The sequence below is a fragment of the Rhineura floridana genome, chromosome 3, assembly GCF_030035675.1.
Source record: "Rhineura floridana isolate rRhiFlo1 chromosome 3, rRhiFlo1.hap2, whole genome shotgun sequence".
NCBI classification, from domain to species: Eukaryota; Metazoa; Chordata; class Lepidosauria; order Squamata; family Rhineuridae; genus Rhineura; species Rhineura floridana.
This window is the reverse complement of record NC_084482.1, coordinates 65,644,330-65,669,441: the sequence shown is the minus strand read 5'-3', so window position 1 is coordinate 65,669,441 and position 25,112 is coordinate 65,644,330. Positions and strand designations below refer to the sequence as shown.

General features: G+C 42.3%; 1 protein-coding gene across 9 annotated transcripts in view; it reads left to right on the top strand.

Annotated features, from left to right (window-relative positions):
* The first annotated feature begins 1,779 nt into the window (after positions 1-1,779).
* LOC133379996 (uncharacterized) overlaps positions 1,780-25,112 on the top strand; it is a 39,346-nt gene continuing 16,013 nt past the window's right edge. For 2 of the 9 annotated variants that reach the window (XM_061616368.1, XM_061616364.1), the window contains exon 1: positions 1,780-2,233. The gene's annotated coding sequence lies outside the window, so the exon portion shown is untranslated. Of the gene's footprint in view, positions 2,234-2,648; positions 2,737-16,985; positions 17,109-17,645; positions 17,931-18,404; positions 18,426-25,112 lie in introns of those variants that run through there. The other 7 variants (XM_061616359.1, XM_061616362.1, XM_061616370.1 and 4 more) reach the window with 6 other exon arrangements.

Sequence of the window (25,112 nt, the reverse complement as noted above, 5' to 3'; positions counted from 1 at the left end):
CTTCTAGTTTCCTTACAAGTAAAACAGGGTAGATGGTCAATTTCAGGTTTTCTGATGGTTGGTGAGGGTCAAAGGATTTTGCAGCAGTCCTCCTATAAAGTTTTTTGGGAACCCAGCTGGCAATTGATTGGCAGCTAGCTGTTTTCCTGCCAACCACAAGTCATGTCATGGTCAGGTAGACTGACACCTTTGGGGAGCTGGGAGAGAGGGCTGAGACCCTTTGGGAGCCGGGGGTGATGGCTATTGCTCGTGTAAATTGCCCTGCTAGACAGGACCTAATCATGAACTTGTGGGTATGAGTAGGACATGACTTCTTTGCTAAAGGACAAAGGAGAGCAGGAGAGCAGAGCTTTTCATCACAGGGGACAAACTAAAATTAGTTGCCTTTGCCTGTCAGCAGGCACCAGTCTCCATTGGCCTCAAGACTGGTGCCATTTGCTTTTGTGAACTTCCTTAGAAAAAGGTGAGCATGTACAGACACAGAAATACCTGCATAAATGCTCAGAACAGAAGCAGTGGAGGGAGGAGGAGGAGATGCTCAGAGCAGGGACCACCACCCCCCTTACATTCAGCCACTGGTGCAGATGGCAAGTGGCAGAATAGCAAGGAATATCCATGACTGAAAAGACAGGACTCTATGGAAGCTAATGTGCCAAATGCCCACATAGAAAAATTGGACCTGAACAACCCATTTGTGATATAAACCACGTCTGGAAGCACCCTTAGATTACACCAAATGCATTCATAGGATTAACCAGAATTAACAAAGGCAAAAAATCTCTAGGGAAAGGTGTTGCAGGACTTGAAGTAGCTCTGCATCTGGAAATGGATGGCAAGTAACAGAGCAAGGAGAGACATCCCTAACACATTGTCCAATTTTCCCAGGGAGTACTTCTCCCAATGTGCCCCAATAACATTTTCCTGCCCAAACCTCCAGAGGGATTGTGCTGCTATTCCACTCTTTCCCGCAAAGTCAGATTTTCTGCAAGGGGGGCACCAGAAAATATACTAAGAAAACTGGAGGAGTGAAAACAATGTAGTTTGGATTTTCTGTTTAACTGTTAAATGTACGCGAATGAGGCATGGGGATTCCACTGCAACCGGCTCATCGGGAACCACTGGAGTTAAAAGTAACACCTCTTACCTGCCAGTCAATTGACAATTATTTTGACACTGAAATGTGCAGCCTGATCCTATGGAGAGTTCGAGGCCAGCTTAGTCTAGCAGTTCCTTCACATTCCAATCAGTGACTGACTATGTATAGTTAGCTGCATCCAAGCCATTGATTTCAGCCTGTAATCATCTTGTCCAGACACAGCACTTTCAACATCTAGCTACATCAAGGATCAGCTAAGCAGCAAGCATGTTGCTGTGTGTCTCTCAGTAAACACAACATCAACTTTGTGTGTCTTTACACTGATTCTTGAGGGGCAATCTATAGTGTAACAAAACCCTGACAGGCTTGTCTTTTATCTGGGATGTGGTCATGTTTCCTGGCATGTGGCATGTTTCCTGTAACTCGAATACTATTTTTAGGAACTGAGCAAAGGTCCAGAGGCTTTGTGCCAACAGAGATAACGTCTTCAATCTTGAGTGGCAAAGTTCAACTACTGTTTGTTCATGACGTAAACAGAAGTTAGTGCCAGCATTTTATGTTCAGAAAATGAAAACAATAAGCCTCCCTTTGATGATGATACCATTATCCATTTGTGATCATACAAAACCTCTCCACAGATATACAAAGGTTTCCTTATCTCTCAAACCTTCTAAGGGAAAATCTTGCATTTTTCAGACTATTTATGAAATTTAACTTAGGGGGTCTTTTTAATATTTGAATTCTAATAAGCAAGTGGCAGATACTTAATCTTGGGAAGAGGACATACTCTCACTCTCACACACAGAGACATCCCTGATGCCACTGTCACTATCTTTAACAGAATATGGACAAATCCTCAGAGCTTGGAAGTAACTCGTTAGAAATAACGAGTTACTTGTAATTTGTTACTATTTTGCATAACAAGTGGGTAACTTCGTTACATTTTGTATGTAACAGAACGAATGGTAATTTCATTACTTTTGAGCTGCAAATGTAACTTTTTTGCGTTACATTTGGACGTTACTGGGGGGGAAAGCAGGGGAAATCCTCTGCTGCTGTGATTGGTGGAATGGTGGAGGAAAGATATGTGCCTCAAACTGGGCTTCTGCAGCAGAATGGAAGTGAAGAGCTGTGGAGGTGAGTGTATGTGTTACCCTTTCCAGCCCCCCCCGCTAATCCTGCCTCCCTCAGCCTGCTCGCCCGCCCCCTCTGCTCTTCCTGGCACCCCCTGCTTGTCCTCGCATCTCCTCTGCTTGTCCTTGCACCCCCTCCGCTTGTCCTTGCACCCCCTCTGCTTGTCCTTGCACCCTCTTTGCATCCCCTCCGCTTGTCCTTGCACCCTCTTTGCATCCCCTCCGCTTGTCCTTGCACCCTCTTTGCGTCCCCTCCACTTGTCCTTGCACCCTCTTTGCGTCCCCTCCGCTTGTCCTTGCACCCTCTTTGCGTCCCCTCCGCTTGTCCTTGCACCCTCTTTGCATTCCCTCTGCTTGTCCTTGCACTCTCTTTGCATTCCCTCCGCTTGTCCTTGCACTCTCTTTGCATTCCCTCCACTTGTCCTTGCACCCTCTCTGCATCCCCTCCGCTTGTCCTTGCACCCCTCCAGAGAGGGTGAAAATTGGGAACTGGCAAGAGACTAGGAGGTAGGTGCAGTCTCATACTTCTGTTTGTGTGTTTTGCTTCAGTATGTGCCTCTCATAGAGTGACTCTCACTAGGCAGCAAGAGATGACTACCCCAAGCAACTAATTTGGGGCACCATGCAACAAATTATTAGCTATTTTAATTTTTGGTTGTTGTATATTTACTGTCAGGAAGAGGTACTTGTGAGATTTTCTGCCTCAAATGCCAACATAACTTTTCAATCTATGGTACTATGACCTTGACTTGGGGGCAGGGAACCATTTGCTCTTCTGCTTCAAGTAGCAAAATGTCTTGGGCTGCACCTGCTTGCAGTCATTTCACATACTGGACAACTAACATGACTTTTTGGTGAAGAGCAAGAGAGAATAAGACTGTTATCTCAAAAACAGTTGTGCTTGAGGAAAAGATGGTAAACATATGTAGAACTGAACTTTTCTGCAATAATATAGACATTTGCATAGGGTATTTTTTTCTACTCATGGAATATTAAATCTTTAAGTCCTAAATCCTTTGTCATCCCCTCCCCCTTGTGCACACCCTTTACACTGTCTTTCTCCCTATGCATGTAGGTCAAAATGACAACTGGTGTAGTTTGGGAATTAACAGAATGAGAGCTGAATTACAACTCAAAAAACAACTTCCCTGCTGGTGTCTGCTACTGATGTGGGGGGCATTTTGTTAGGGAGAAGTGATGAGAGGGGGTAATTTGCTGCTGAAACTTTTTATCTGCAACCCCTTCCCTGGCCACTTTCCCCTAGCTGATGGAGGTCAATAAGGAAAAATATGGGGCATTGCACTGGTAAAGTGGCAGGCATGGAAAACAGCCCCTTCCATCTATCTCCTGCTTCACCTACCCAAATGCACCCCAGCAAATGCTTTGCACATTGACAGCACACATTTAATTGGTTTTCTGGTATTTGCTGCTGAAAGTGTAGTTCCATGCTGGGTGCAGCTGGGACATTCTGAGTTCATATCTTACCACAGCCATGAACTCGCTGGATGACCTTCTGGCCACACCCACACCAGACATTTATGCCACTTTAAACAGTCATGACTTCCCCCAAAGAATCCTGGCAAGTGTAGTTTGTGACAGGTGCTGAGTGTTATTAGGAGACTCCTATTCTCCCAACAGAGCTCCAATGTCCAGAGTGGTTTAACAGTCAGCCCCTCTTCTCAGACAATTCTGTGACTGGAGTTCTGTGGGGGGAATTGGGGTCTCCTAACAACTCTCAGGACCCTTCACAAATTACACTTCCTAGGATTCTGAGATCATGACTGTTTAAAGTGGAATAAATGTCTGGTGTGGATGTAGCCTTAGTGAGTCATTTCTCTTTCCAGCCTGCCCATCAATCATATGGACATTAAAAAAATCTGGACTATTATAAAAGTTAGAATTTTATTTGAAACACCTTTCAACACTCAAAAAAGGACTGTCAGTCATTGGAGCAGTATGACAATGGAACCAATTACCTAGGGACATGGTGGGCTCTCCATCATTGGAAGCATTCAAGAGGCAGCTGGACAGCCACCTGTCAGGTGTGCTTTAACTTGGATTCCTGCATTGAGCAGGGGTGTGGACTCGATGACCTTAAAGGTTCCTTCCAACTCTACTGTTCTATAATTTTCTGTTCACTCACTCACTCACTCACTCACTCACTCACTCACTCACTCACTCACTCACTCACTCACTCACTCACTCACTCACTCACTCACTCACTCACTCACTCACTCACTCACTCACTCACTCACTCACTCACTCACTCACTCACTCACTCACTCACTCACTCACTCACTCACTCACTCACTCACTCACTCACTCACTCACTCACTCACTCACTCACTCACTCACTCACTCACTCACTCACTCACTCACTCACTCACTCACTCACTCACTCACTCACTCACTCACTCACTCACTCACTCACTCACTCACTCACTCACTCACTCACTCACTCACTCACTCACTCACTCACTCACTCACTCACTCACTCACTCACTCACTCACTCACTCACTCACTCACTCACTCACTCACTCACTCACTCACTCACTCACTCACTCACTCACTCACTCACTCACTCACTCACTCACTCACTCACTCACTCACTCACTCACTCACTCACTCACTCACTCACTCACTCACTCACTCACTCACTCACTCACTCACTCACTCACTGAGCATTCCATAACAGAGCATGCTCAGTACTCATTTGGGCTGTTTTGGGAGTCATTCCCTTTCTGTTTTCTCTCACTTTTTTGTATTCTGCAACACTTGGGGTTCCCTCTTGCCCACTAATACTCCTTATTATGTGTGGTATGGATGGTGATACCATGGCTACATAAGCAACAACACTCCAGCCTGAGCTTCAGAAATAGAGGGAATGACACTCTGACCAGTTTAAGTGGTTAGTATTTAAATCTGATTGGAAACTGTTCAATTTGATACAAGGTGGCTATTAAGCATGACCTAAAAGCTGCAATTCCAAGCATACTTACTTGGAAGTAATTCCCATAGCAGTAAATAGGATTTACTTCTGGGGGTATAGAATCAATCCGTAAGGGTCTCCCAGTAGACACCATACATGTAAGCACATGGCTTTTCCCCAAGAATCTTGGGGACTGTAGTTTACTTCTCACAGAGCTACATTTCCCAGCACCCATAACAAACTACAGTTCCCAGGATTCTTTTTTGGGGTGGTGGTGGAAATGTGCTTTAAATCTGTCATGTGTATGCAACTTTGGTGAGATAATAGCTGAAGGTAATCAGCCCAAAATGATAACAAATAATCAGTAGGCATTCCCAAAAGACATTCAAACAGTGGGTAAAAAAAAGTGAGAATCACAGAGGCAAACACAGAATGCAGTTAAGCAATAAAGTAATCCAAGAGAGAGGAGACACCTTTGTCTCTGCTCTCTCCCTCCTGAGCCATGAGGGCAACTCCCAAACCTGAGTGTTGCGCCTCCAAGTTAGTTAGAACTAGGTATGCCTTTCCTATCTACTATGTATTTCTATAAATAAAATAGCTTTTCTTATTTTACTAAGTCTTAAGTCTCAGTGATCTCAGTGCAGGGTAAAAGGCTGCCACTTAGGTAAACGCACACATTGGCACACACACATCTCAGACTGTTGACAATCTCTGCTAATATCTATACAAATTTACATAACATGCATCACCTGAACTCACATGAACTAGAGTTACCTTAGATCTTGCAACATTTGCAAATGAGAAGCAATAGGGTTTTATATTAGTTCTGATTGTCTATTGGGCTATCATAGGGTATGTATTTTTTGCCTTTTCTATGGCAAAAAACTCCAACTTCAGTGGAATTTATGTGATGTGTTCTAATCATTTGAATTTGGCTAATGAATGCTTTATTCTTTCATCAGAACTTTAGCAGTAGTACTAAAATACTAATAAAAAAGGGAAAGAGAAAAATACTTTACATACATCATTCAGCTGTATTGCTAATTATAGATATAGATATAAAGGATAAATGGCATTTTGTTAAAAGTATTTTTGTCTACATTTTATACCTCCTCCTTGGTTTTCCAAGCTTGGCATGGAATGCTGTCATACAGAATTAATTTGAAATGCTGCATTATCATAATCATCATCTTCAAAATAAAAAATAAATGTACTGCCTTCAAGTTGATTCTGACTTATGGTGACCCTATGAATAGGGTTTTCATGAGAGGCAGTGACTGGCCCAAGGTCACCCAGTGAGCTTCATGGCTATGTGGGGATTCGAACCCTTCTACTACCCCCTGTGTGTGTGTGTTTAGTTTTAATATTGTTTTAGGCTACTTAGATGTGAAGCAGCCAAGGCTAGCACCTTGTAGGCATTTTTTTAAAAAGTAACTGAAATGTAATTGTAGTGATTACTTTTGAGAAAAAGTAAAGTAATCAGTTACTTTCAGAGCAAATGTAATTGTAACTGTAATTACTACTTTTTGGGCCAAGTAATTGTAACTGTAATTTATTACTTTTTAAAAGTAATCTTCCAAGCTCTGCAAATCCTTCCCTAGAGTGTGCTTTCCCAGATGTAGGCCCTAGCCTGCCAGTATCTGTTAAAAAGAAATATCAATATCCAAAATTTCGTTTCAAATTCTGTGTGAAAAATCTTCAGGAGAACAAAACATCCTGTTTTCAGAACCTGTACACACACACACACCCCTCCAGTGTTTGTACCAGAATTTTGTAGCTTTGAAATTTGTTAAAGTGGACTTCCATTCCAAATTGTTCTAGTTTAGGCAGTAGCTTAACGTAGGGTAGGGGAAACCATACATAGTGTTTCTGGAAGGGTTGGGACTGAACACATTTTATTTCCAAGTTAAGAAGGAATAATTATGAATAATAATGTTTTAGCCACATGGCTCTTTTTTGAACACAAATACAGTCCTGATACATATAAAAACATTGCTTGATAAAAAATGAAACCTGCCTGGAGCATGGAGGAAGAAAATGCCAAGAATAGACTTATGTAACCAGCAGCTTAATACTGTATGAACCTTAAAACAGTAGTTCTTTTTGCAGTAAGGACAGTGACAATTCAGTGGAAAGTGTGGGATAACATTTGCTTGACAAAGTGTCATCCCTGCAAAAAAAAAAATTATGCTCATTAAATAGCCGATGTCATCTAAACTCCTTTGAAACTTTGTAGAAACAAATTTATTTATTTGTTTGTTTATTTGTTTATTTTATTATTTAATTTGTATCCTGCCCTTCCTCCCAGCAGGAGCCCAGGGCGGCAAACAAAGCGCTAAAAACACATTAAAACATCATAAAAACCAATCTTAAAATACATTAAAACAAAATAGCATTAAAAACATTTTAAAAAACAACAACTTTTAAAAAAGGTTTAAAACATTATTAAAAAACATATTAAGCAATTCTAACACAGATGCAGACTGGGAGAGGTCTCAAACTAAAAGGCTTGTTGAAATAAGGATGAATGCTCGATAACTAGGTTATCTTGAAGCAACCGAAGTTGCCATGATAAAGGTTTCAGTTGCTATTATGCATCTGGGTCTTTTTGTACCCCATTCAACTCTTTTGGTCAACCCATATATTATATTTTATAATTTCATGTTCACAGCCAGAAATTCATTAAAACAATGTAAAAAAATAGAACACTCTAATGGATGTAGAAAAAGTTTGTATTTGCTGACATTTATTTTATTTTTTATTTATAAAATTATTTATATACCACCAGCTCATACAATATAACATGGTGGTGTACAGAAATATATACAATAAAATAAAACCATGAAACTACAATATATAACATAATATATATTATTAGGAATTATGCTCCCTACAATGCAAGGTCTGAGCGAGTGATATCAGTGAGATTAAATGGGAAACCTATTAAAAGAAGAAGAGGAATTGGAGAAATTTTATGAAGAAGTACAGGAAGAAACTGATCACACACCAAAACAAGATGTGCTGATAATCATGGGGGACTGGAATGCAAAAGTAGGGAACAGAGAAGAACTAGGAATTGTGGGGAAATGGGGCTTGGGAGACAGAAATGAAGCAGGAAAAAGACTTATTGAATTCTGTGAAGCCAATAATTTGTTTCTTGCAAGGACATTTTTTGAGCAACTGAAAAGACGAATGTACAAGTGGACAACACCAAATGGTCAATATAGGAATCAAATTGATTATATAATTGGTAGCAGAAGATGGAGAAGCTCCATACTTTCTGCGAAAACAAGACCAGGAGCAGACTGCAGTACAGATCATGAACTGGTCGCATCGAAAATCAGTAAAGCTAAAGAACAACAAAGCAATCATGATGCCAATATACAATTTAAATAACATCCCAGGAGAATATAAAGATCAAATAAGGAACAAATTTGAGGCTTTAAACTTAGTTGACAGAGAACCAGAAGAACTATGGAGTGAAGTCAGAGTCATTATCAGGGAAGGCTGCAAAAAGACAATACCTCTAATTAAAAAGAGAGAAAGACCTCAATGGATGACTGAAGAAACTCTTACAATGGTTAAAGAGAAAAGGAAAGCAAAAGGAGATAGAAACACGGTCAGAACCCTAAATGCAACAATACAGCGATTAGTACGTGGGGACAAAGAGAACTATTACAATAGTTGTTATATAGAAATAGAAGAGGACAACAAAAAGAGAACAAGAACCCTATTCCAAAAGATTAGAGAAATGAAAGGGAAATTTAAACCAAGAGTAGGGATGTTGAATAATCAACAGGGGAACACACTGACTGACCAAGATGAAATAAAAAGACAATGGAAGCAATGCACTGAAGAACTCTATAAAAGACATGCCAGGATGACAGATTCATTCACCGTATGATGAAGAACCAGAAATTTCAGAATGTGAGGTGAAAGCTGCTCTTAAAATACTTGGAAGAAACAAATCACCAGGAACAGAGCACATACCAATAGAGTTGCTACTAGCTACTGAGACTGAATCTGTCCAAATTTTGACAAAAATTTGCCAAGAAATATGGAAAACTGAACAATGGCCCACAGACTGGAAGTGTTCCATATATATCCCAATTCCAAAGAAAGGGGATCCCAGAGAATGCTGTAATTATCAAAATATTGCCTTAATATCCCATGCAAGTAAAGTAATGCTCAAGATTCTACAACAAAGGCTCTTACCATATATGGAGCGAGAAATGCCAGCCATCCAAGCTAGCTTTAGAAAGAGAAGAGGCACCAGAGATCATATCGCAAACATACACTGGATAATGGAGCAGACAAAGGAATTTCAGAAGAAAATCACCCTGTGCTTTATAGATTACAGCAAAGCCTTTGACTGTGTAGATCAGTGATTACTAGGAGCCAACATGGATTTATGAAGAACAAATCCTGCCAAACTAATCTTATCTCATTTTTGATCAGGTAACCTCCCTTTGTAGACTGTGGGAATGCTGTGGACATAATATATCTCGACTTCAGCAAAGCTTTTGACAAAGTGCCCCAGGATATTCTGATTAGCAAGCTAGCTACATGTGGGTCTGATGAAACAACTATCAGCTGGATCCACAGCTGGATCCAGAATTATACTCAAAGAGTGTTTATCAGTGGTTCCTTCTCAAACTGGGCAGAAGTAACAAGTGGGGTACCACAGGGCCCAGTGCTCTTCAACATTTTTATTAACAACATGAATGAGGAGGTACAGAGCATGCTTATCAAATTTGCAGATGATACAAAATTGGGGGGGGGCACAGTTTTTCTAGTGATCTTACAGATCAATAAAGAGGCACACGGTCTTTCAGGTATCCCAAGTTGGCAGATACATACACAAAGGGTTTCATGGTGCGTGTACATGTATTTGTGTATAAACAGTGAGGTCAGAAGAAATGAAAAGTAGGAAGAACAGGTAGTGATCATTACATTATTAACAGCTGCTGTTCACTAGATGTGTAGCGGATCACAGATCCTGGAATAGGTAAACCAATTAAAATATGTAGTGTGACTAAAAATCTATTGTCCTAATTCAATCCACAAGTGGTTTCCGGTAACTAGAAGGTTCCCATGCTTTCGAAAAGAGAAATCTAGGGAAAGCAGCTTTTCCTATTACATGCCGGTATCTTTTACTATCTATAGCAAATGGGCTGGGACGAAATGCCAGTTTCTCTTAAACAGCAGTCTTATCTGTTGGATGTCTTCCTTGATGCTGCTGTTACATGTAAATATAACTGTTATTGCTTTTTACAACAGGAGTTTGCAGCCTATAAGAAGACATTATCCATCTAAAATCCATGGCCAGGCAATAACTTTATTAGGATCAACTCAAATGCAGCAAAATAGGGAGCAAACTTTGAGGTCTTCAGAACGCTTCTTCTCCTTGATGAACATTAAGCAAAGTGGTGGGGGAGGAAAATGGATGGCTTGATGTTGAATTAAGCAGCAGGGTTTCTAGGGCAGATGGCATGGTCTTCAGGCAACTTTAAACTTTTGATCCCTAACACTTTTCTTAGGAATTAAGGCTTGGCCTCTGAGCATCTATAGAATTTCCTTCCCATCCCATATCATAGAAAGTAACCCTAACCCAAAAGGAAAAAGCAACAACACAGGAGGTGGGATGGAACAGTTTTTTTCTGGCCCATATTTCACAGATCGGATAATCACTCATTAATCAAACAAACAATACCATACAACTTAGGAGGGTGACTATCAAAGACACATCCAGCCAAGAGAACTACTGCAATAAGAGAGCTAGATACCCAATCTGCTGCTGCTCAACCAGCAAGTTATATCTCCTGTTCTCTGAGCAGCCCCCTAGTGGCTGAAAGATGACAATAGTAGCTCTATCTAGTCCAGGGTGATTTCAATGTCAATGCTGAGGCTGCCTCTAGCGTTCCAGCTTGGGACTTCATGGCCTCCATGATGACCATGGGGTTGTCTCAAGCTGTCACTGGCCCGACGCATAGGGCAGGGCACACCCTCAACTTGGTTTTTGCTCTAGATGGAGGAAGGGGTGGTCTGGAGATGGGAAAGGTAGATGTCACCCCATTGTCATGGTGAGACCACTTCCTGGTGAAGTTTAGACTTGTAGCTCCGATCCTTCCCTGCAGGGGTGGTGGACAGATTAAGATGGTCCACCCCAGAGACTAAAGGACCACTGTTGTCCATGCACTGGTAACCTCCAGGCTGAATTACTGTAATGCACTCTATGTGGGGCTGCCCTTGAGGTTGGTCTGGAATCTGCAGCTGGTGCAAAATGTGGTGGCGAGACTGCTCACTGGGGCAGGGTATCACCAACATGTCACCCCGCTGCTGAAAGAATTGCACTGGCTGCCCATTTGCTACCTGACCAAGTTCAAGGTTCTAGTTTTGGTGTACAAAGCCCTATACAGCTTGGGACCAGGATATCTGAAAGACCATCTTATCCCATATATACTTATATCACTGCACTCTGCAGGCGAGAGCCTCCTGCAGATACCATCTTCAGGAGGTCCATTCTGCACAACATAGGAAACGGACCTTTAGTGTGGCGGCACCTACCCTTTGGAACTCCCTACCCTTAAATATTAGATAGGTGCCATCTCTGTTATCTTTTTGGTGCCTATTGAAGACCTTCCTCTTTCAACAAGCCTTGTTTTTTAAACCTTTTTTAAAAAAACAATATTTTTAAACTTTTTTTAAAGATTTCTTCAAAGCTTTTAAAAAAATGTTTTTAAAGTTGTTTTGTTTTAATGTATTTTACAGTCTGTTTTATGATGTTTTAAAGTGTTTTTAGTGCTTTTGTTTGCTGCCCTGGGCTCCTGCTGGGAGGAAGGGTGGGATATAAATCAAATAATAAATAAATAAATAAACATTTGCCTCTAGTTTTTTTGCCTCTAGTCTGCCCCTATGGATGAAAGAGGTACTGTATTGACTCTTCTCTTCTGACTCTTACGGCTCCTCCGCTGGAACAAACATCCTCTTCCTCCCAAGAATCCACCATGTGGCCATAGCCTGTAAGCTTACAAGTGCATTCTGCATCTAAAGAACAACACTGACAATATGAAGCATTAAAATTTGAGTGACTTTGACAAGAAGAAGAAGGAAGGAAACAAAAGCTGTGGAAAGATGCCCAACAAACAATTCCGTAGAAAACATCCTTATTCACCTACACTGCTGCTCCTCTGCAGCACCTACGTCAAAATCAGACCCAGCATCTGCAGTGCCACCCCATATTTCTACAGAACCCATTTCAAAGAAAACCATTATTTCTGTAATTTCTTACAATCTACAGCTACAGGCTGAAGTGCCAACATTGTCATCCATACAGAAAATGAGAAAAACCAAATTAATTCCTATTTCTGTATGTGTATTTTTATAATACCAAACAGGTTATGTTGCCCAGAAATAGTTGAGAATTAAACCAGATTTTTCGAGTTTTATTTTAAGTATTTTTGCGTGTTTTGTTTTCCCCTTTGCTCTGTATCAGGCACCAACTTTAAAAGAGACTATTTTTGCTGCTGTTACTTCCTTGAGTTGTTTAGCATAACAAAAAAAAGCTCTTCTCAGACCAGGAAGAATGTATCAGCAAAGCAACAGAGGTTTTTCAAGAAGAATGTCTGAACTATCTGCTATTAATTTTTACCAGTGGAAGAGTAGAATAATGATTATATTAGCAGCAGAGAAAGTCATTTGCTGTATTCGAGATCCTAAACCAGGAGAGGAAGATCCTGAACAAATAAGTGTTTGGGAAGACAAAGATTCTCTTGCAAAAGCTATAATATATGATTCTCTGAAGGATCAACAGCTTGTTTATTTAAATGACTGTAAAAGTGCCAAAGAGATGCTAGACAAACTTCAAACAGCTTTTGGATTTCGAAGCTTTAGATGCCAAACCATGTTGATTAAAGAGATAGTGAATTTAAAATTGCACACAAAGGAAAATTGTGAAAAACATATCACTTCCTTGTTGCTTATTTTTAACAAATTGAAATTGGCTGGGCTTGATTTTAACCATCAACAGAAGTTGGGTGTTCTTTTGGGATCCCTTGGAAAGAGATTTGATCCTTTCATTTCTCTTCTAAACTATGATCCTGAGATTCTTTTTGAACAAGCTCTTGCGAAACTCCGAGAAGAATGCGCAATCCAGAGAGACTTAAATGATAATGGATCAAATTACCTGGCTAGCAGGGATAAAGGGAAGGGAAAAGCCCCTCCCAAGAGCCAATCACAATGCTGTTTTTCATGTGGGAGGCATGGTCACCTGGCCAGGGACTGTGACTCACCCAAAAGTTCAACAGCCAATGGCAGCTCTCCCAATTTTAAACAAAGAGAACAAAGGCAGCATGCTTCAGCTGAGAATAAGCAGGGACCTCGCAGAGAGAAATCCAAAGAAACCAAAGGAAGAAATTTCCTTTTAACGCACAAAAGTCTTGTGGCTAATAATTACAAACAAAAATCAAACAATTGGATTTTAGACAGTGGATGCGCAAACCACAGTTGTTATAATGAAGATTTATTTGATGAAATAAACAGTGATACTGAAGGAAGAATCCAGACTGCCAATGGTCAATATATGAACATTAATGGATCTGGATCCATTGCTCTTAGGTGCAAGGTATCCGATCAAACCATAGTAAATGTGGAAGATCATGTTTTATATGTCCCAGACTTAAATTGCAATATGCTGAGCGTCTCAGCTTTAGACAGGAAAGGATTTGCAATACATTTCCAGGATGGAAAGTGTACAGTGACCAAAGATGATGAATTGCTTGCACTAACTTATGAAAATGATGGTGTTTATGAACTGAGTCTTACAGCTGAACAAGCAAACACAGCCATGGTGGACAAGGAAGAGACCAGCCTAGAACTTTGGCACAGACGACTAGGACATCGCGATCCAAAGGCAATCCTACAGCTACAAAAGCAGAACCTTGCCACAGGTATCAAGGTAAACCAACAGAACCATGATAAAGCAAGCAGGTGCGTAAATTGCATTGAGGAAAAGGGTGTTAGGCCCTCATTTCCACCAAGAACTAAAAAGAGAAGCACCAAGGTGCTAGATCGCATACACAGTGACCTCTGTGGACCATTTAATGTACCCTCACTTGGGCAGAATAGATATGTTCTAATTTTTGTAGATGATTTTTCAAGGTACTGTGTGAATTATTGAAGGACAAGAGTCATTAGATGCTGAAGAAATACATCTCCATGGTGAGCACAAAATTTGAAAGGAAGCCGAAATCTCTACAGACTGACAACGGTGGTGAGTTTATATCAAACCAAACACAAAGTTTCCTAGAGGAACAAGGCATTTTGCACAGGAGGACTGTCAGTCATACTCCAGAGCAGAATGGGATTTCTGAAAGGAGACTTAGATCTCTTCTGGAAATGACAAAATGCAGGCTTGCTGACGCTGATCTACCCAAAAGGCTGTGGGGTGACGCGATCATGGCTGCAACGTATATCCAGAACAGATTGCCAACCAAGGGCACCACACACACACCATTCCAGTTGTGGCATGGCAGAATTCCAAACCTAGCACATATCAGAGTGTTTGGAAGCATTGCTTTTGCCTACATAGCAAAACAAACGAGGCAGAAGCTAAATGCTAGACCAGAACAGACTATTTTGATAGGATATGCTCCTGGTAGCAAAGGCTACAGAGTTATGAACCTAAAGACAGGTGAAGTCAGCACAAGACACGTTGTCTACTTCGATGAACGAAGCAGAGCTGACAAAAGAGGGACTGTGCTAGATTTCTCAGAAGAGCAAGGACACCACGTCCAATCTCTTATAGATATGCCAGTACCCACATACGAAATACCAGTGACATCACAGATATCTGCACAACCTGATCCAAGCCTTAAACAAGAGGAAGAGGCAGAGATTGCAGAAAGTGATGATGAGGCTGAGAGAGGTACAGATGCAGATGAGAATGATGAGATGACTGGACTGGAAGATGCTGCAGAGCCAGACCAGATCCCAGAACAAGCTCCCAGATCCTCATTGCGAACCAACAAAGGTGTACCACCTCTATGCCTGTCCTACCTTGCAAGGTCGGCGCTACCCAGAGAACCATCGACTTGGGAGGAGATCAAGCAGATGCCAGCATCCGAGGGCGCTCAGTGGAGAAAAGCCGCTCAGGAGGAGATGGATGCACTGCACAAGAATAAGACTTGGACCCTGACAGAACTTCCACCAGGCAAGAAAGCCATAGGATGCAGATGGATGTTCAAGGTGAAGCAAGGTGCAGGAGGAGAAGTTGAACGCTACAAGGCAAGACTAGTTGCCAAAGGTTTCCTGCAGAAATATGGAGAGGACTACGATGCTACTTTTGCTCCTGTTGTCTGACACAGCACAATAAGAATGCTACTAAGTGTGGCAGCCTCCAAACAGATGCACATCAGACACCTCGATGTCAAGACTGCCTTTCTGCATGGAGAAATAACAGAGGAGTTGTACATGCAACAACCTTCAGGTTTTGTGAACCAGAAGCAAGCACATCTTGTATGCAGACTTAAAAAGGGCCTGTATGGACTCAAGCAAGCTGCAAGGGCCTGGAACGAGAAACTGGATAAAATGCTCAAGGAGCTAGGCTTCAAGCAAGGTGAGGTAGACCAATGCCTGTACACCAGAAGCAAAGATGGACATTTGACATATATTCTGATTTATGTCGATGACTTGATCGTGGTGACTCAAAGAGATCAAGACTACAGAGAAGTTGTACATAATTTGAACAAAGAAGTTGAAATCAAAGAACTAGGCACTGCAACATACTACCTAGGCATCCAGATTGAAAGGGAAGCAGATGGCTCCTATCTACTCAACCAGAAACAAAAGATTGTTGATCTTTTAGAGACTCTAGAACTCAAGGATTCCTATCCTGTAGCAACGCCTATGGCAACAGACTTTCTTAAAGACAATGATGTAGGTGAACCTTTACCAAATAATAACAAGTACAGAACAGCAATAGGGAAGCTTTTGTACTTGACTACAAACACCAGACCTGACATAGCAAGTGCAGTAGGGATCCTATGTAGGAAAACTAGCACACCCACACAAAAGGACTGGATTGCTGTCAAAAGGGTGGCTAGATACTTGAAAGGGACTATGGACTTTAAGCTGAGATTGCCAGCTAATAATGATCCAAAGCTTGTATGTTACACTGATGCTGACTGGGCTGGAGATAGTTCAGACTCCAAGTCAACTAGTGGCTTTCTGTTTATGTATGGAGATGGACCTATCTCCTGGGCTAGTCACAAGCAAGACATAATAGCATTTTCTTCCACAGAATCTGAGTATATAGCTGCTGCAGAAGCCTGCCAAGAAGCCATTTGGCTCAACAGACTACTAAAGGACCTTGGAATAAGAGTGCAGAGACCTATCCAGGTGATGGAAGACAACCAAAGTTGTATTAGACTTTCTCAGACTGAGATAATCACTCCATGGACTAAACATATAGCTATAAAATACCATATTGTACGTGAGTTGACAGAGAAAGGATTCATCAAGATGAACTACTGTCCAACTGCAGAGATGACAGCTGACATCTTGACAAAGCCATTACCAAGAGACTGTTTCCAGAGACTTCGTGTCAAGATGGGCTTCTTAAATTAATGCATGCAAATTTGAGGAGAAGTGTTAGAGTAAACAAATGTTGCATGTTCCCTTTATGGGATATTTGGGAATATCCCATGCACCTGTTTACCATAATGTAACTTCCTAATGGGTGGGGTTTAGTTACCTGACTTCCTTCTCCTTTGTCCTGGGGGATTTTTGAATATCCTCCATTCACTTACTGATCTTCCTACCTTTGAGATAGGCCGCATGGCAAGATGCTCTCTCTCTGAGAGCATCCATTACCAACACCAAGATGAACTGAGACCTATATTTTCTTTCTTCCAAACTAAAGCCTATGTTCTTCTAAACATATGAAAGGTTGTAAGTAAACATTCTTTTTCTTTTACCGAAAGGATTGTGTCTGTTGTTATTTATACAGAGAAAGGTGGGCTGGTTTACATTCTCATTCTGCTGCTTGTATTTTTACAACTCTGCTAAGAAATAGGACCAACCAAATTAATTCCTATTTCTGTGTGTGTATTTTTATAATACCAAACATTTTGTTGCACGGAATGGCATAGGAACTGCTGATCCTGATCCATCCCCTGCTGTAGCAGAATTCTTACACACAAAAAAACAAAGATACAAAGAACATGACATGACAGTGTACAGGGAGAGAGATTTTTTTAAGTTTTCCAGAAAGACTGGTGGTTTGTAAGAATCCTAAGAATTATTGTGCATTGTGCCCCAATGTTCTACTGTTTCTGTTTATTTCACTAAAATTTCATACCTCTAGTCAGTGTTTTCATGGCTTCCAATCTGAATTTGTGTTCTTGGTTCTTGTTTATGTGTCCATTTGTATCCACTGGGTGTCCAAAAGCTAGGACTGTGAACACACAGCTATTACTTAAAAATGTCTTGCCTTGAGCTCCTAACAACTTACAGTACAGAGATTCTCTGCAACGCTGCCTGATAAGGGAAGCCAAACAATATTATGGTCAATGACCAGGATAGAGATGATAAAGAAAGCTACATTATACATTAAACATATTAAGAAAAGCGAAAGCAACTCAGCTGCTTAGGCACACAAGTTTTTCTTTCGTTTTAAATGCTTGGGAACAGGATTTAGAAGCGCAGACTTCGTTGCTTTGGATGCAACTGCAAAAATGCAGTTCCCTTGCGGTCAAGAGCCTCTGCTGTCAGGTAAGGCTTTTGATTTTTCTTCCTTCGGTCTAAGCCGTGAAAAAGCTGCAAGGCTCTCTTTTGCTATTAATGGTGTTGGCGGAGCTAAATAGATTATAGCTTGCAACTGCATGTAGCCGCCAGAGGGGACAAATGCAAGTTAGCGTACGCTATGTCAAGGATCGTGCAATATTTTTTGGAGGGGGAGAAGCGACTACACGCAAGTGTATGTGAGGAAAACCCAGCCGCTTTCTTCTTTAGATGTAAAGCAGGTTCTGGATTGGGAGCTGTGGAACAGGCTAGGTGTGTGTGTGTGCCTTTCAGAGCCGTGTTCCTTTCCCCTGGGTGTTGTTGTCCTACTCAAAATCGCCTCTCCTTAAGATGCTGTAGACTTTGTATGTTACAGTGGCACGACTGACTGTGTCAATAGGCATCGGAGAGGAAAGTCACGGAACAAGTGGATACCAGGGAGCCCGCACTGATTTCGGCTCAGGATCGCGTTTATGTTCTGTACAGGTCCGCATGTCTTCTGTGTGTGTGTGTGTGTGTGTGTGTGTGAAAGAGAGAGAGAGAGAGAGATTAGTTGGCTCTGTGGTATGTAAAGGAACCCTCATTTCCTATGAAGGAAGCTACAACCTAAATATTGATGGAATTTCTTATAAAGAATCGTAGCTGGCGGCGGGAAGTTCCGCAACTTCGCTCAAAGGGGTTTGTTTTGTTTTTGCAAAGTCTTCCGGCACTTACTCCTTAGGGCACAATGGCAAATAAAACTGAATCGTGTAGAGGAAGGAAATTTGCATAAGGAGGTTGTTGAGTTTTGTTTTGGGGGAATGACGTGTCTAGGTCACATTAGGCTGAATAAATAGCAGGATCGCAGCGGGGAGGGGGAGTTTAATCTTACCCTACCTTGCTGTGGTTCTGGTGAAAATGGAAAGCTCCGACTGGTGGCAGATCTCGATGGGGGGGAAGAGGAGAAGGAGGAGGGACGAGATTAATCTTCTGCACCCCCCGCTGTTCCCCCCCCCAGCAGAAAATCCTGCCCTAACGAGCTTGGAAAAGTTACTTTTTTGAACTACAACTCCCATCAGCCCCAGCCAGCATGGCCACTGGATTGGGCTGATGGAAGTTGTAGGTCAAAAAAGTAACTTTTCCAAGCTCTGCGCTGTTTGTCTCAGTAGTAATAATATACTGGCACGTTGTCCATGTCATGGAGCTGCTGGGAGGTAGATTTTCGCCAGGTTAAACAGTGCAGGAGACCCCCCACCCCCCACCCCCCACCCCCGCTTGGGCCCCACTACAGCTGCTTGCAAAAGTGTATCTTCAGGTTGTCAGGTCTAGTTTGGACCTAAGTTACCCCCTTTCCTCTCCCCCAAGAGAGATATTTTTGTGGGGCAGCTAAAAGTAACCATGTAAATGGGGGGGGATTGGCTGATGGTCAAGGAGGAGGGGAGTTCTAGTCCAATAACATGAGGGGGCAGGCACAGGTTAGCCACCCTTGATATCCATTCATAATTAAATGGATAATTAGGATTGTTAAGTACATAAGCATAGCCCTGCTAAAGCAAACCAAAGGCCTGCCTATTCCACCGTCCTGCTTCCTAGCGTGGCCAACCAGATGCCTTCTGAGAAGCCCACAAGCAGGACACGAAACCCATGGTCCTTCCTCACTCTTACCTTCTTGCCCATAGTGGTGCTGCCTTGAGACTGGCCTTCTGACACCCTGGACAGAGATGGGGCAAGGTGGGGCAGCAGTGAGGTAGGGGCTGTGCAGGTGCAGGTGCAGTGGCAGGAGCAGCAGATTGGCTCTACCAGGGTCTCTACATGCTTCTGACCTCATTGCTGCTTCGGCCAGGTAAGCTGGAGCAACTCTGGTCCTGGGAGGGTGGCTCTGCCCCTTCACACCAGCCGCTGCTGCCCCCAGCAACGTCATTACTGATGTCTGAAGATGAATCCCTGACATCTGGAAACCTCTGAATCTGAAAGTACCATAGAGCCATCATGACTATGCCAAACATTTATTCTACATTTCTTTTGGCCATTCAGTTAATGAGAAAAGAGAATTATGAGAATGGAAAGAATACTTTGGGGAAACTCTCATGGGTGGAGTGTGGATTTTTTTGTTGATTTTTGTTGCACTTATCTTACTTTCAAGGGTGTTTGAGTGTCCTTTCTTTTATGTTACAAGTCATTTTTCTAGTGATCCGCATTCTACAGCCTTTCTGTAAGGGCAGGAAACCAAGGAAGCTGTCTACAATACTCAGCTGTTTGTTGTTGTTTTAAAAAATGAAATCTGTTCACTTTTAAAGAGACAAATGTAGAGTTTTTTTTTCTTTAAGGGAAAGGTTTACTTGCAAAACAAAATCAGCCAGTGCACCAGTCTGAGGCTTCCCCATGCTTCATGGGAAGATGGCCTAACACCTCCCACATGGCTTTTTTAAACCATGAAGTGTAAGGAGTCTGAGTAGGGTTGCCAGGTTCAGGGCCTGAGACTGATCCTGTATCTTTAGGAGAAGAGAAAGTCAGCCAAGTGCAGGTGTTCTTGCAACCCTGTAATAAGAAAAACCACAAGGTGGAATTCTCCCTCCCCCCTGCACAACTTTTAAAGATACAGAAGACCTCTTAGAGGCTGGGCCTGGCAACCAGGAGGTCTTCTGTATCTTTAAAAGTTGTGCAGGGGGAAGGGAAGATTCCACCTTGTTGTTTTTCCCATTACAGTGTTGCAAGAACACCTGCACTTGGCTGACTTTCTCTTTTCCTAAAGATACAGGATCAGTCTCAGGCCATGAACCTGGCAACCCTAAGTCTGAGGAAAGCTAATAGAAAGAAAAACAACACATCACTGTCAGCCCCCTTGAAAAGATATGCTAAGCTCTCGATCAAAGGTAAACTTCCAACCCAACAAAATGCAAAGGTAACTTTAAGGCACAATGAGGCAGGGAAACAGAAACCTCTTTTGCAGGGCAAGAAAACTTTTGAGAAATTGGAAGACAAGTTTCAGCACAGCACTAATCCTAGTGGATATATCCTTCATGAATTTGTCTAATACCCTTTGAAAGCCATGTAAGCCACCCACCCATCATCATGTCTCTTGGCCGTGGATTCCATAGATCCAAGGGGGGGAAATTCCACAGGCCTAAGTAGGCTTGATATGAGTGACGGGTCCCAGTTTGGCCGGCAAGGCTCTTTTCCCAAAACCATGCCCACCTGCCCTATACCTGACGCCCTATGTGGCATCAGGTGTGGGGCAGGTGGAAGTGCGAGCAAGCCTGCAGCAATTAGCTATGCTATGGGGTTCCCAATAAGGAACTCAGTAGTGCAGCCAGTCCCAATGAATGTAATGGCCCCGCTAGATGAGTCCTCATCAGAGGAGCTCCTGTTACTCCTGGAAGTGAACCATATGGAGGCAGAGGTAAGGACAGACAACAGTGAGGCCGAACCAGAAACTGAGCCATCTCCAAGCCCAAGAGAGCACCAGTGCATGAAGATGTGGGACTAGGCAGCAGCCAGGCACTGGAATGCCTGTCTGAACACCAAGACCTCCTTGAGAGTAGTGGGCTACTTATAAGGAGCTGCTTCCTTGCTGGGGGCCTGACTTTCCTGTGTGTATGACTTTGGCCTGTGCCTGGACCTTAATCCCGCTCCCCTAACTTAACCTTGGAGTGTGACCTGTCCGGACCATCCCATAAATGTACTCTGAGTCCTGGCATCCTTATCTCCTGAAGCAGGACAGTGAGTATCCTGTAAGTGTCCAACAGCTGATCAGTCCTTAGAAGAAGCCTGCTAAGAGTGTTTGAGCTCTAGAGTCAGCTGGGATTTGCACTTACACTGTAATGGCATCAGTGAATCAAACCTTGTGGGAAGAAGTACTTTTTAATGTTAGTCCTGAATCTACGGACAGTCAGGTTAGCGGCACACTTACTGTTGTGCCAGTTCCAGTGCATCTCCACCTGTTTTCTGAAAATGGGGGCACACGATGCTAGTCAAACTCCACCCCTGAACCTGGTTGAATCAGCTCGAGTGCTTTTTTTCTTATAATTCAGTGTCAGACAGATTTCACAACAGATTGGTAGATCAACTGGTTGCCACTCCAGGTGTGGCCAATGGAAACACTTTGTTGTAGGTTCAGGCACAGATAGTGATTGGCCCAACACTTTGCTGTGGGTGGTCCTGAAAGTCAGCAGTGGGGAAGGGAGATATGTCCAACTGAGGGCTGAGCAGCTTCAAAATGCAGCCAGAAGAACCATTCTTGCTGCCTTTGAAACGACTAATGTGCTCACAGTCTCCGTTTTTATGACTGACCCCAAGTGCTAGTATTATGGAAGAGGGAGAAAAATATTTCTGCTTTCTTCACAACATATAGAAATAATTCTATAAACCTTTATCATGCCTCCCATTTATCTCCCACCCCCTCAACTAAAAAGCCCCAAGTGCATTACCCTTTCCTCCTAAGGAAGATGCTGCAGCCTCCTGATCATTTTGGTTGCACTTTTCTTTGCCTAAATATTCCTTTTGGAGTGAAGGAGTCCATGTGTGTTTGGCCCTTGTGTATTTCTTACTATTGAGCTCTAAACGAAGGGCCTCTCTTCTTAATTGTAAGGAATTATAATTCTAATTTCCAAATGGACTTTGATGACTGAACAAACCCAAAGCTGACTTGCTTATTATTTATTTAGGACAAGATGGATATGTGCAAGGACATGTTCCTGTGCTGATCTTGCAGAAAATACACATACAGAAGAGCTAAAACTGAGGGTTGTGATTGAGGGGGGATGAACTTGTTATACTTTGTTAAAAATAACTGCTTTTAGTATTAACGTTTAATTTAAATGTTAATAAATTCATCCCCGCCAGATTGCAGTTCAGCATTTTAGCTATTCTGTATGTGGCTTTTCTGCAGGATCTGCTTAGGAATGTGTCCTTGTACATATCCTTGTTTTCTTGTTCTTTTTTTAAAAAGAGCTTTGGGGGTTGTGCAGTCATCAAATCACTTTTTAAAATAATGAAGAAAAGGGATCATTTCCCTTTGTTCTACCATGGAAATAAGTGCCTGACCAACATACATAGGCTTCCCCCTCTCCCATCTTTCAGGCACCAGTATTTTGAGGCTACAGCCTCTATGAATATCCCTATCCCTATGTAGTCTAACAGAGCTGCATTATTCCATAACATTGCATAGGGACACAGAAACAGACTGAGTTCCCCAAAACCCATGTGGGTGGCAGTGCTCACCCCTTGCAGAGGACCCATAGGGCATTTCCTCCCCCCCCTTCGGGTTTTCAGGGGCGTAGCTTCTGAGCTGCTGAGGTATTCTTTACATGAATTTCCCCTGATTCGTGTAATTGTAACTTTAGTCTTTCAGTTTTATATTCCCGGAACTAACATGTTTTTAGAAGAATCCAAGTCTGAAATGGCTTTGTGTCTTAACTTCCTTAACAAGTAACATGCCTCTCTGCTGAGGTTTAGCTTGTGCTTAACTGAACAGCACTTTAGTTTTAACCTTTGTGCCTATGCATGCCAAATTAGATTTCTGTTTCAAGTTTATCACCTTTTCTAAAATGACTGTAACATTAATCATCTTCCACTGCTAGGCAGAGGGCCAAACTAGATGGGACAGGCAGTAGCTCAGTGGTAGAGCATCTGCTTTGCATTCAGAAGATCCCAGGTTCAATTCCTGCCATTTCCAGGTAGGGCTGGCAACATGTCCTGCCTGAAACCCTGGAGAGCCACTACCACTCAGTATAGCCAGTGTTCTCCAACTTTGGCCCCAAATGTTGTTGGACTACAATTTCCATGATCCCTTAACTAGTGACTAAGCTGGCTGAGGATGATGGGAGTTGTAGTCCAAGAACATATAGGGACCCGAGGTTGAAGAACAGTGGTCTACTGAGCTAGATGGACCAGTGGCTGTTGGAAGTACAACAGCAGACATAATTTAGTAAGTAACCTGAGGGTTAATTCTGTTGACAGTTAGAGAGGTGGTAGATGTGTTGCCTAGCAACCAATCAGAATGGCATGATCCTTGCTGAGGTAACCCCTGCTCTGATTGGCAGTGCAGTTTTGAGAGAGTTTTCCCCTGTAAGTGTAGTTGTGTGTCTGACCCCGCTATGTACTAGGTCTGATCTAACAAAGTCAAAACCTTTCTGTTCCTTTCTTCTCATGTTATACAATGGTTTTGTTCAGTTTAGCCAGTAAAATATTATCAGTTTCTTTTCTCTCTGGACTCTGTGTTATTCAAGTGACTTTGCTAACAGTGAATTCACTTGATATAAGGTAGCTTCCTATGTTTCCTGTATAGCTTAGTCTTGCATAGCTTGGGCTATTTGCTTGAAAAAGTCAGATGCAAGGCAGGGATTCCTCTGTACCCCACCTTTAAAAGAAAAGCAGCTGTACCCTTTAGCTGTTGGACACTACTCTGGCCACTGTGTCCCTGTGGTGGTCTCAGTTCAAGGATGAGAGTTTCCTGCCTTCTCTTTTAGCATATTCTTTTAGCTGCTTCCCTTGGTATATGTCCCAGAAAAATCTAGTGCCGTTTCCACCATTTCCTCTCTGGAGCTACTGAAACCTAGTCCTATGAAGAATGGTTAAAAGAGCGAACCCCAAAATGCAGACAGCTGTGTTCATCCATTATATATCAAAGACAAGTATTGTTATTGTTTGTTAGAATATACATATACATCAGACCATGGTAAAGAGGAGCATCCATAGCATATGGCAAAAGCTATACAATGAAGGTGCCAGGTGCACCTCTGTGGGTTGGGAATTCCACAGCTTGGGGACTGTCACAGAGAATGCCCTCCCCTAGGTGGCCCTCCCAAACTTTTGAGGGTGGTGAAGGTCCAGGAAGGCCACGCACCCACTTCTAGTTTTTGAGGCCCATAGTCATAATAAAAATTAAAAATGACACAAGAAGCAAAATAAGGCACCAAAAAACTTGAATGTTTTTATTTTAATGAATGCTTTTATAGCCCTTTTCTGTACCAATACATTATTTTTTGAGGAAAAATCTAACTTTCCTGTAAACTGATATTAAGTATGGAGAGCCCATAGTCACTTAGGTCACTTGGGCCCCTAGTGACAGAAATGGAGCCCATCCCAAGACTTAAACCTGTGCATTTGGGGGGGCATACAACCTCATCCAAAACAGACAATTGACCAGTTATTGGGAACCATTCACCCTTAGCACTTCCATGTTGCCAGGATTCA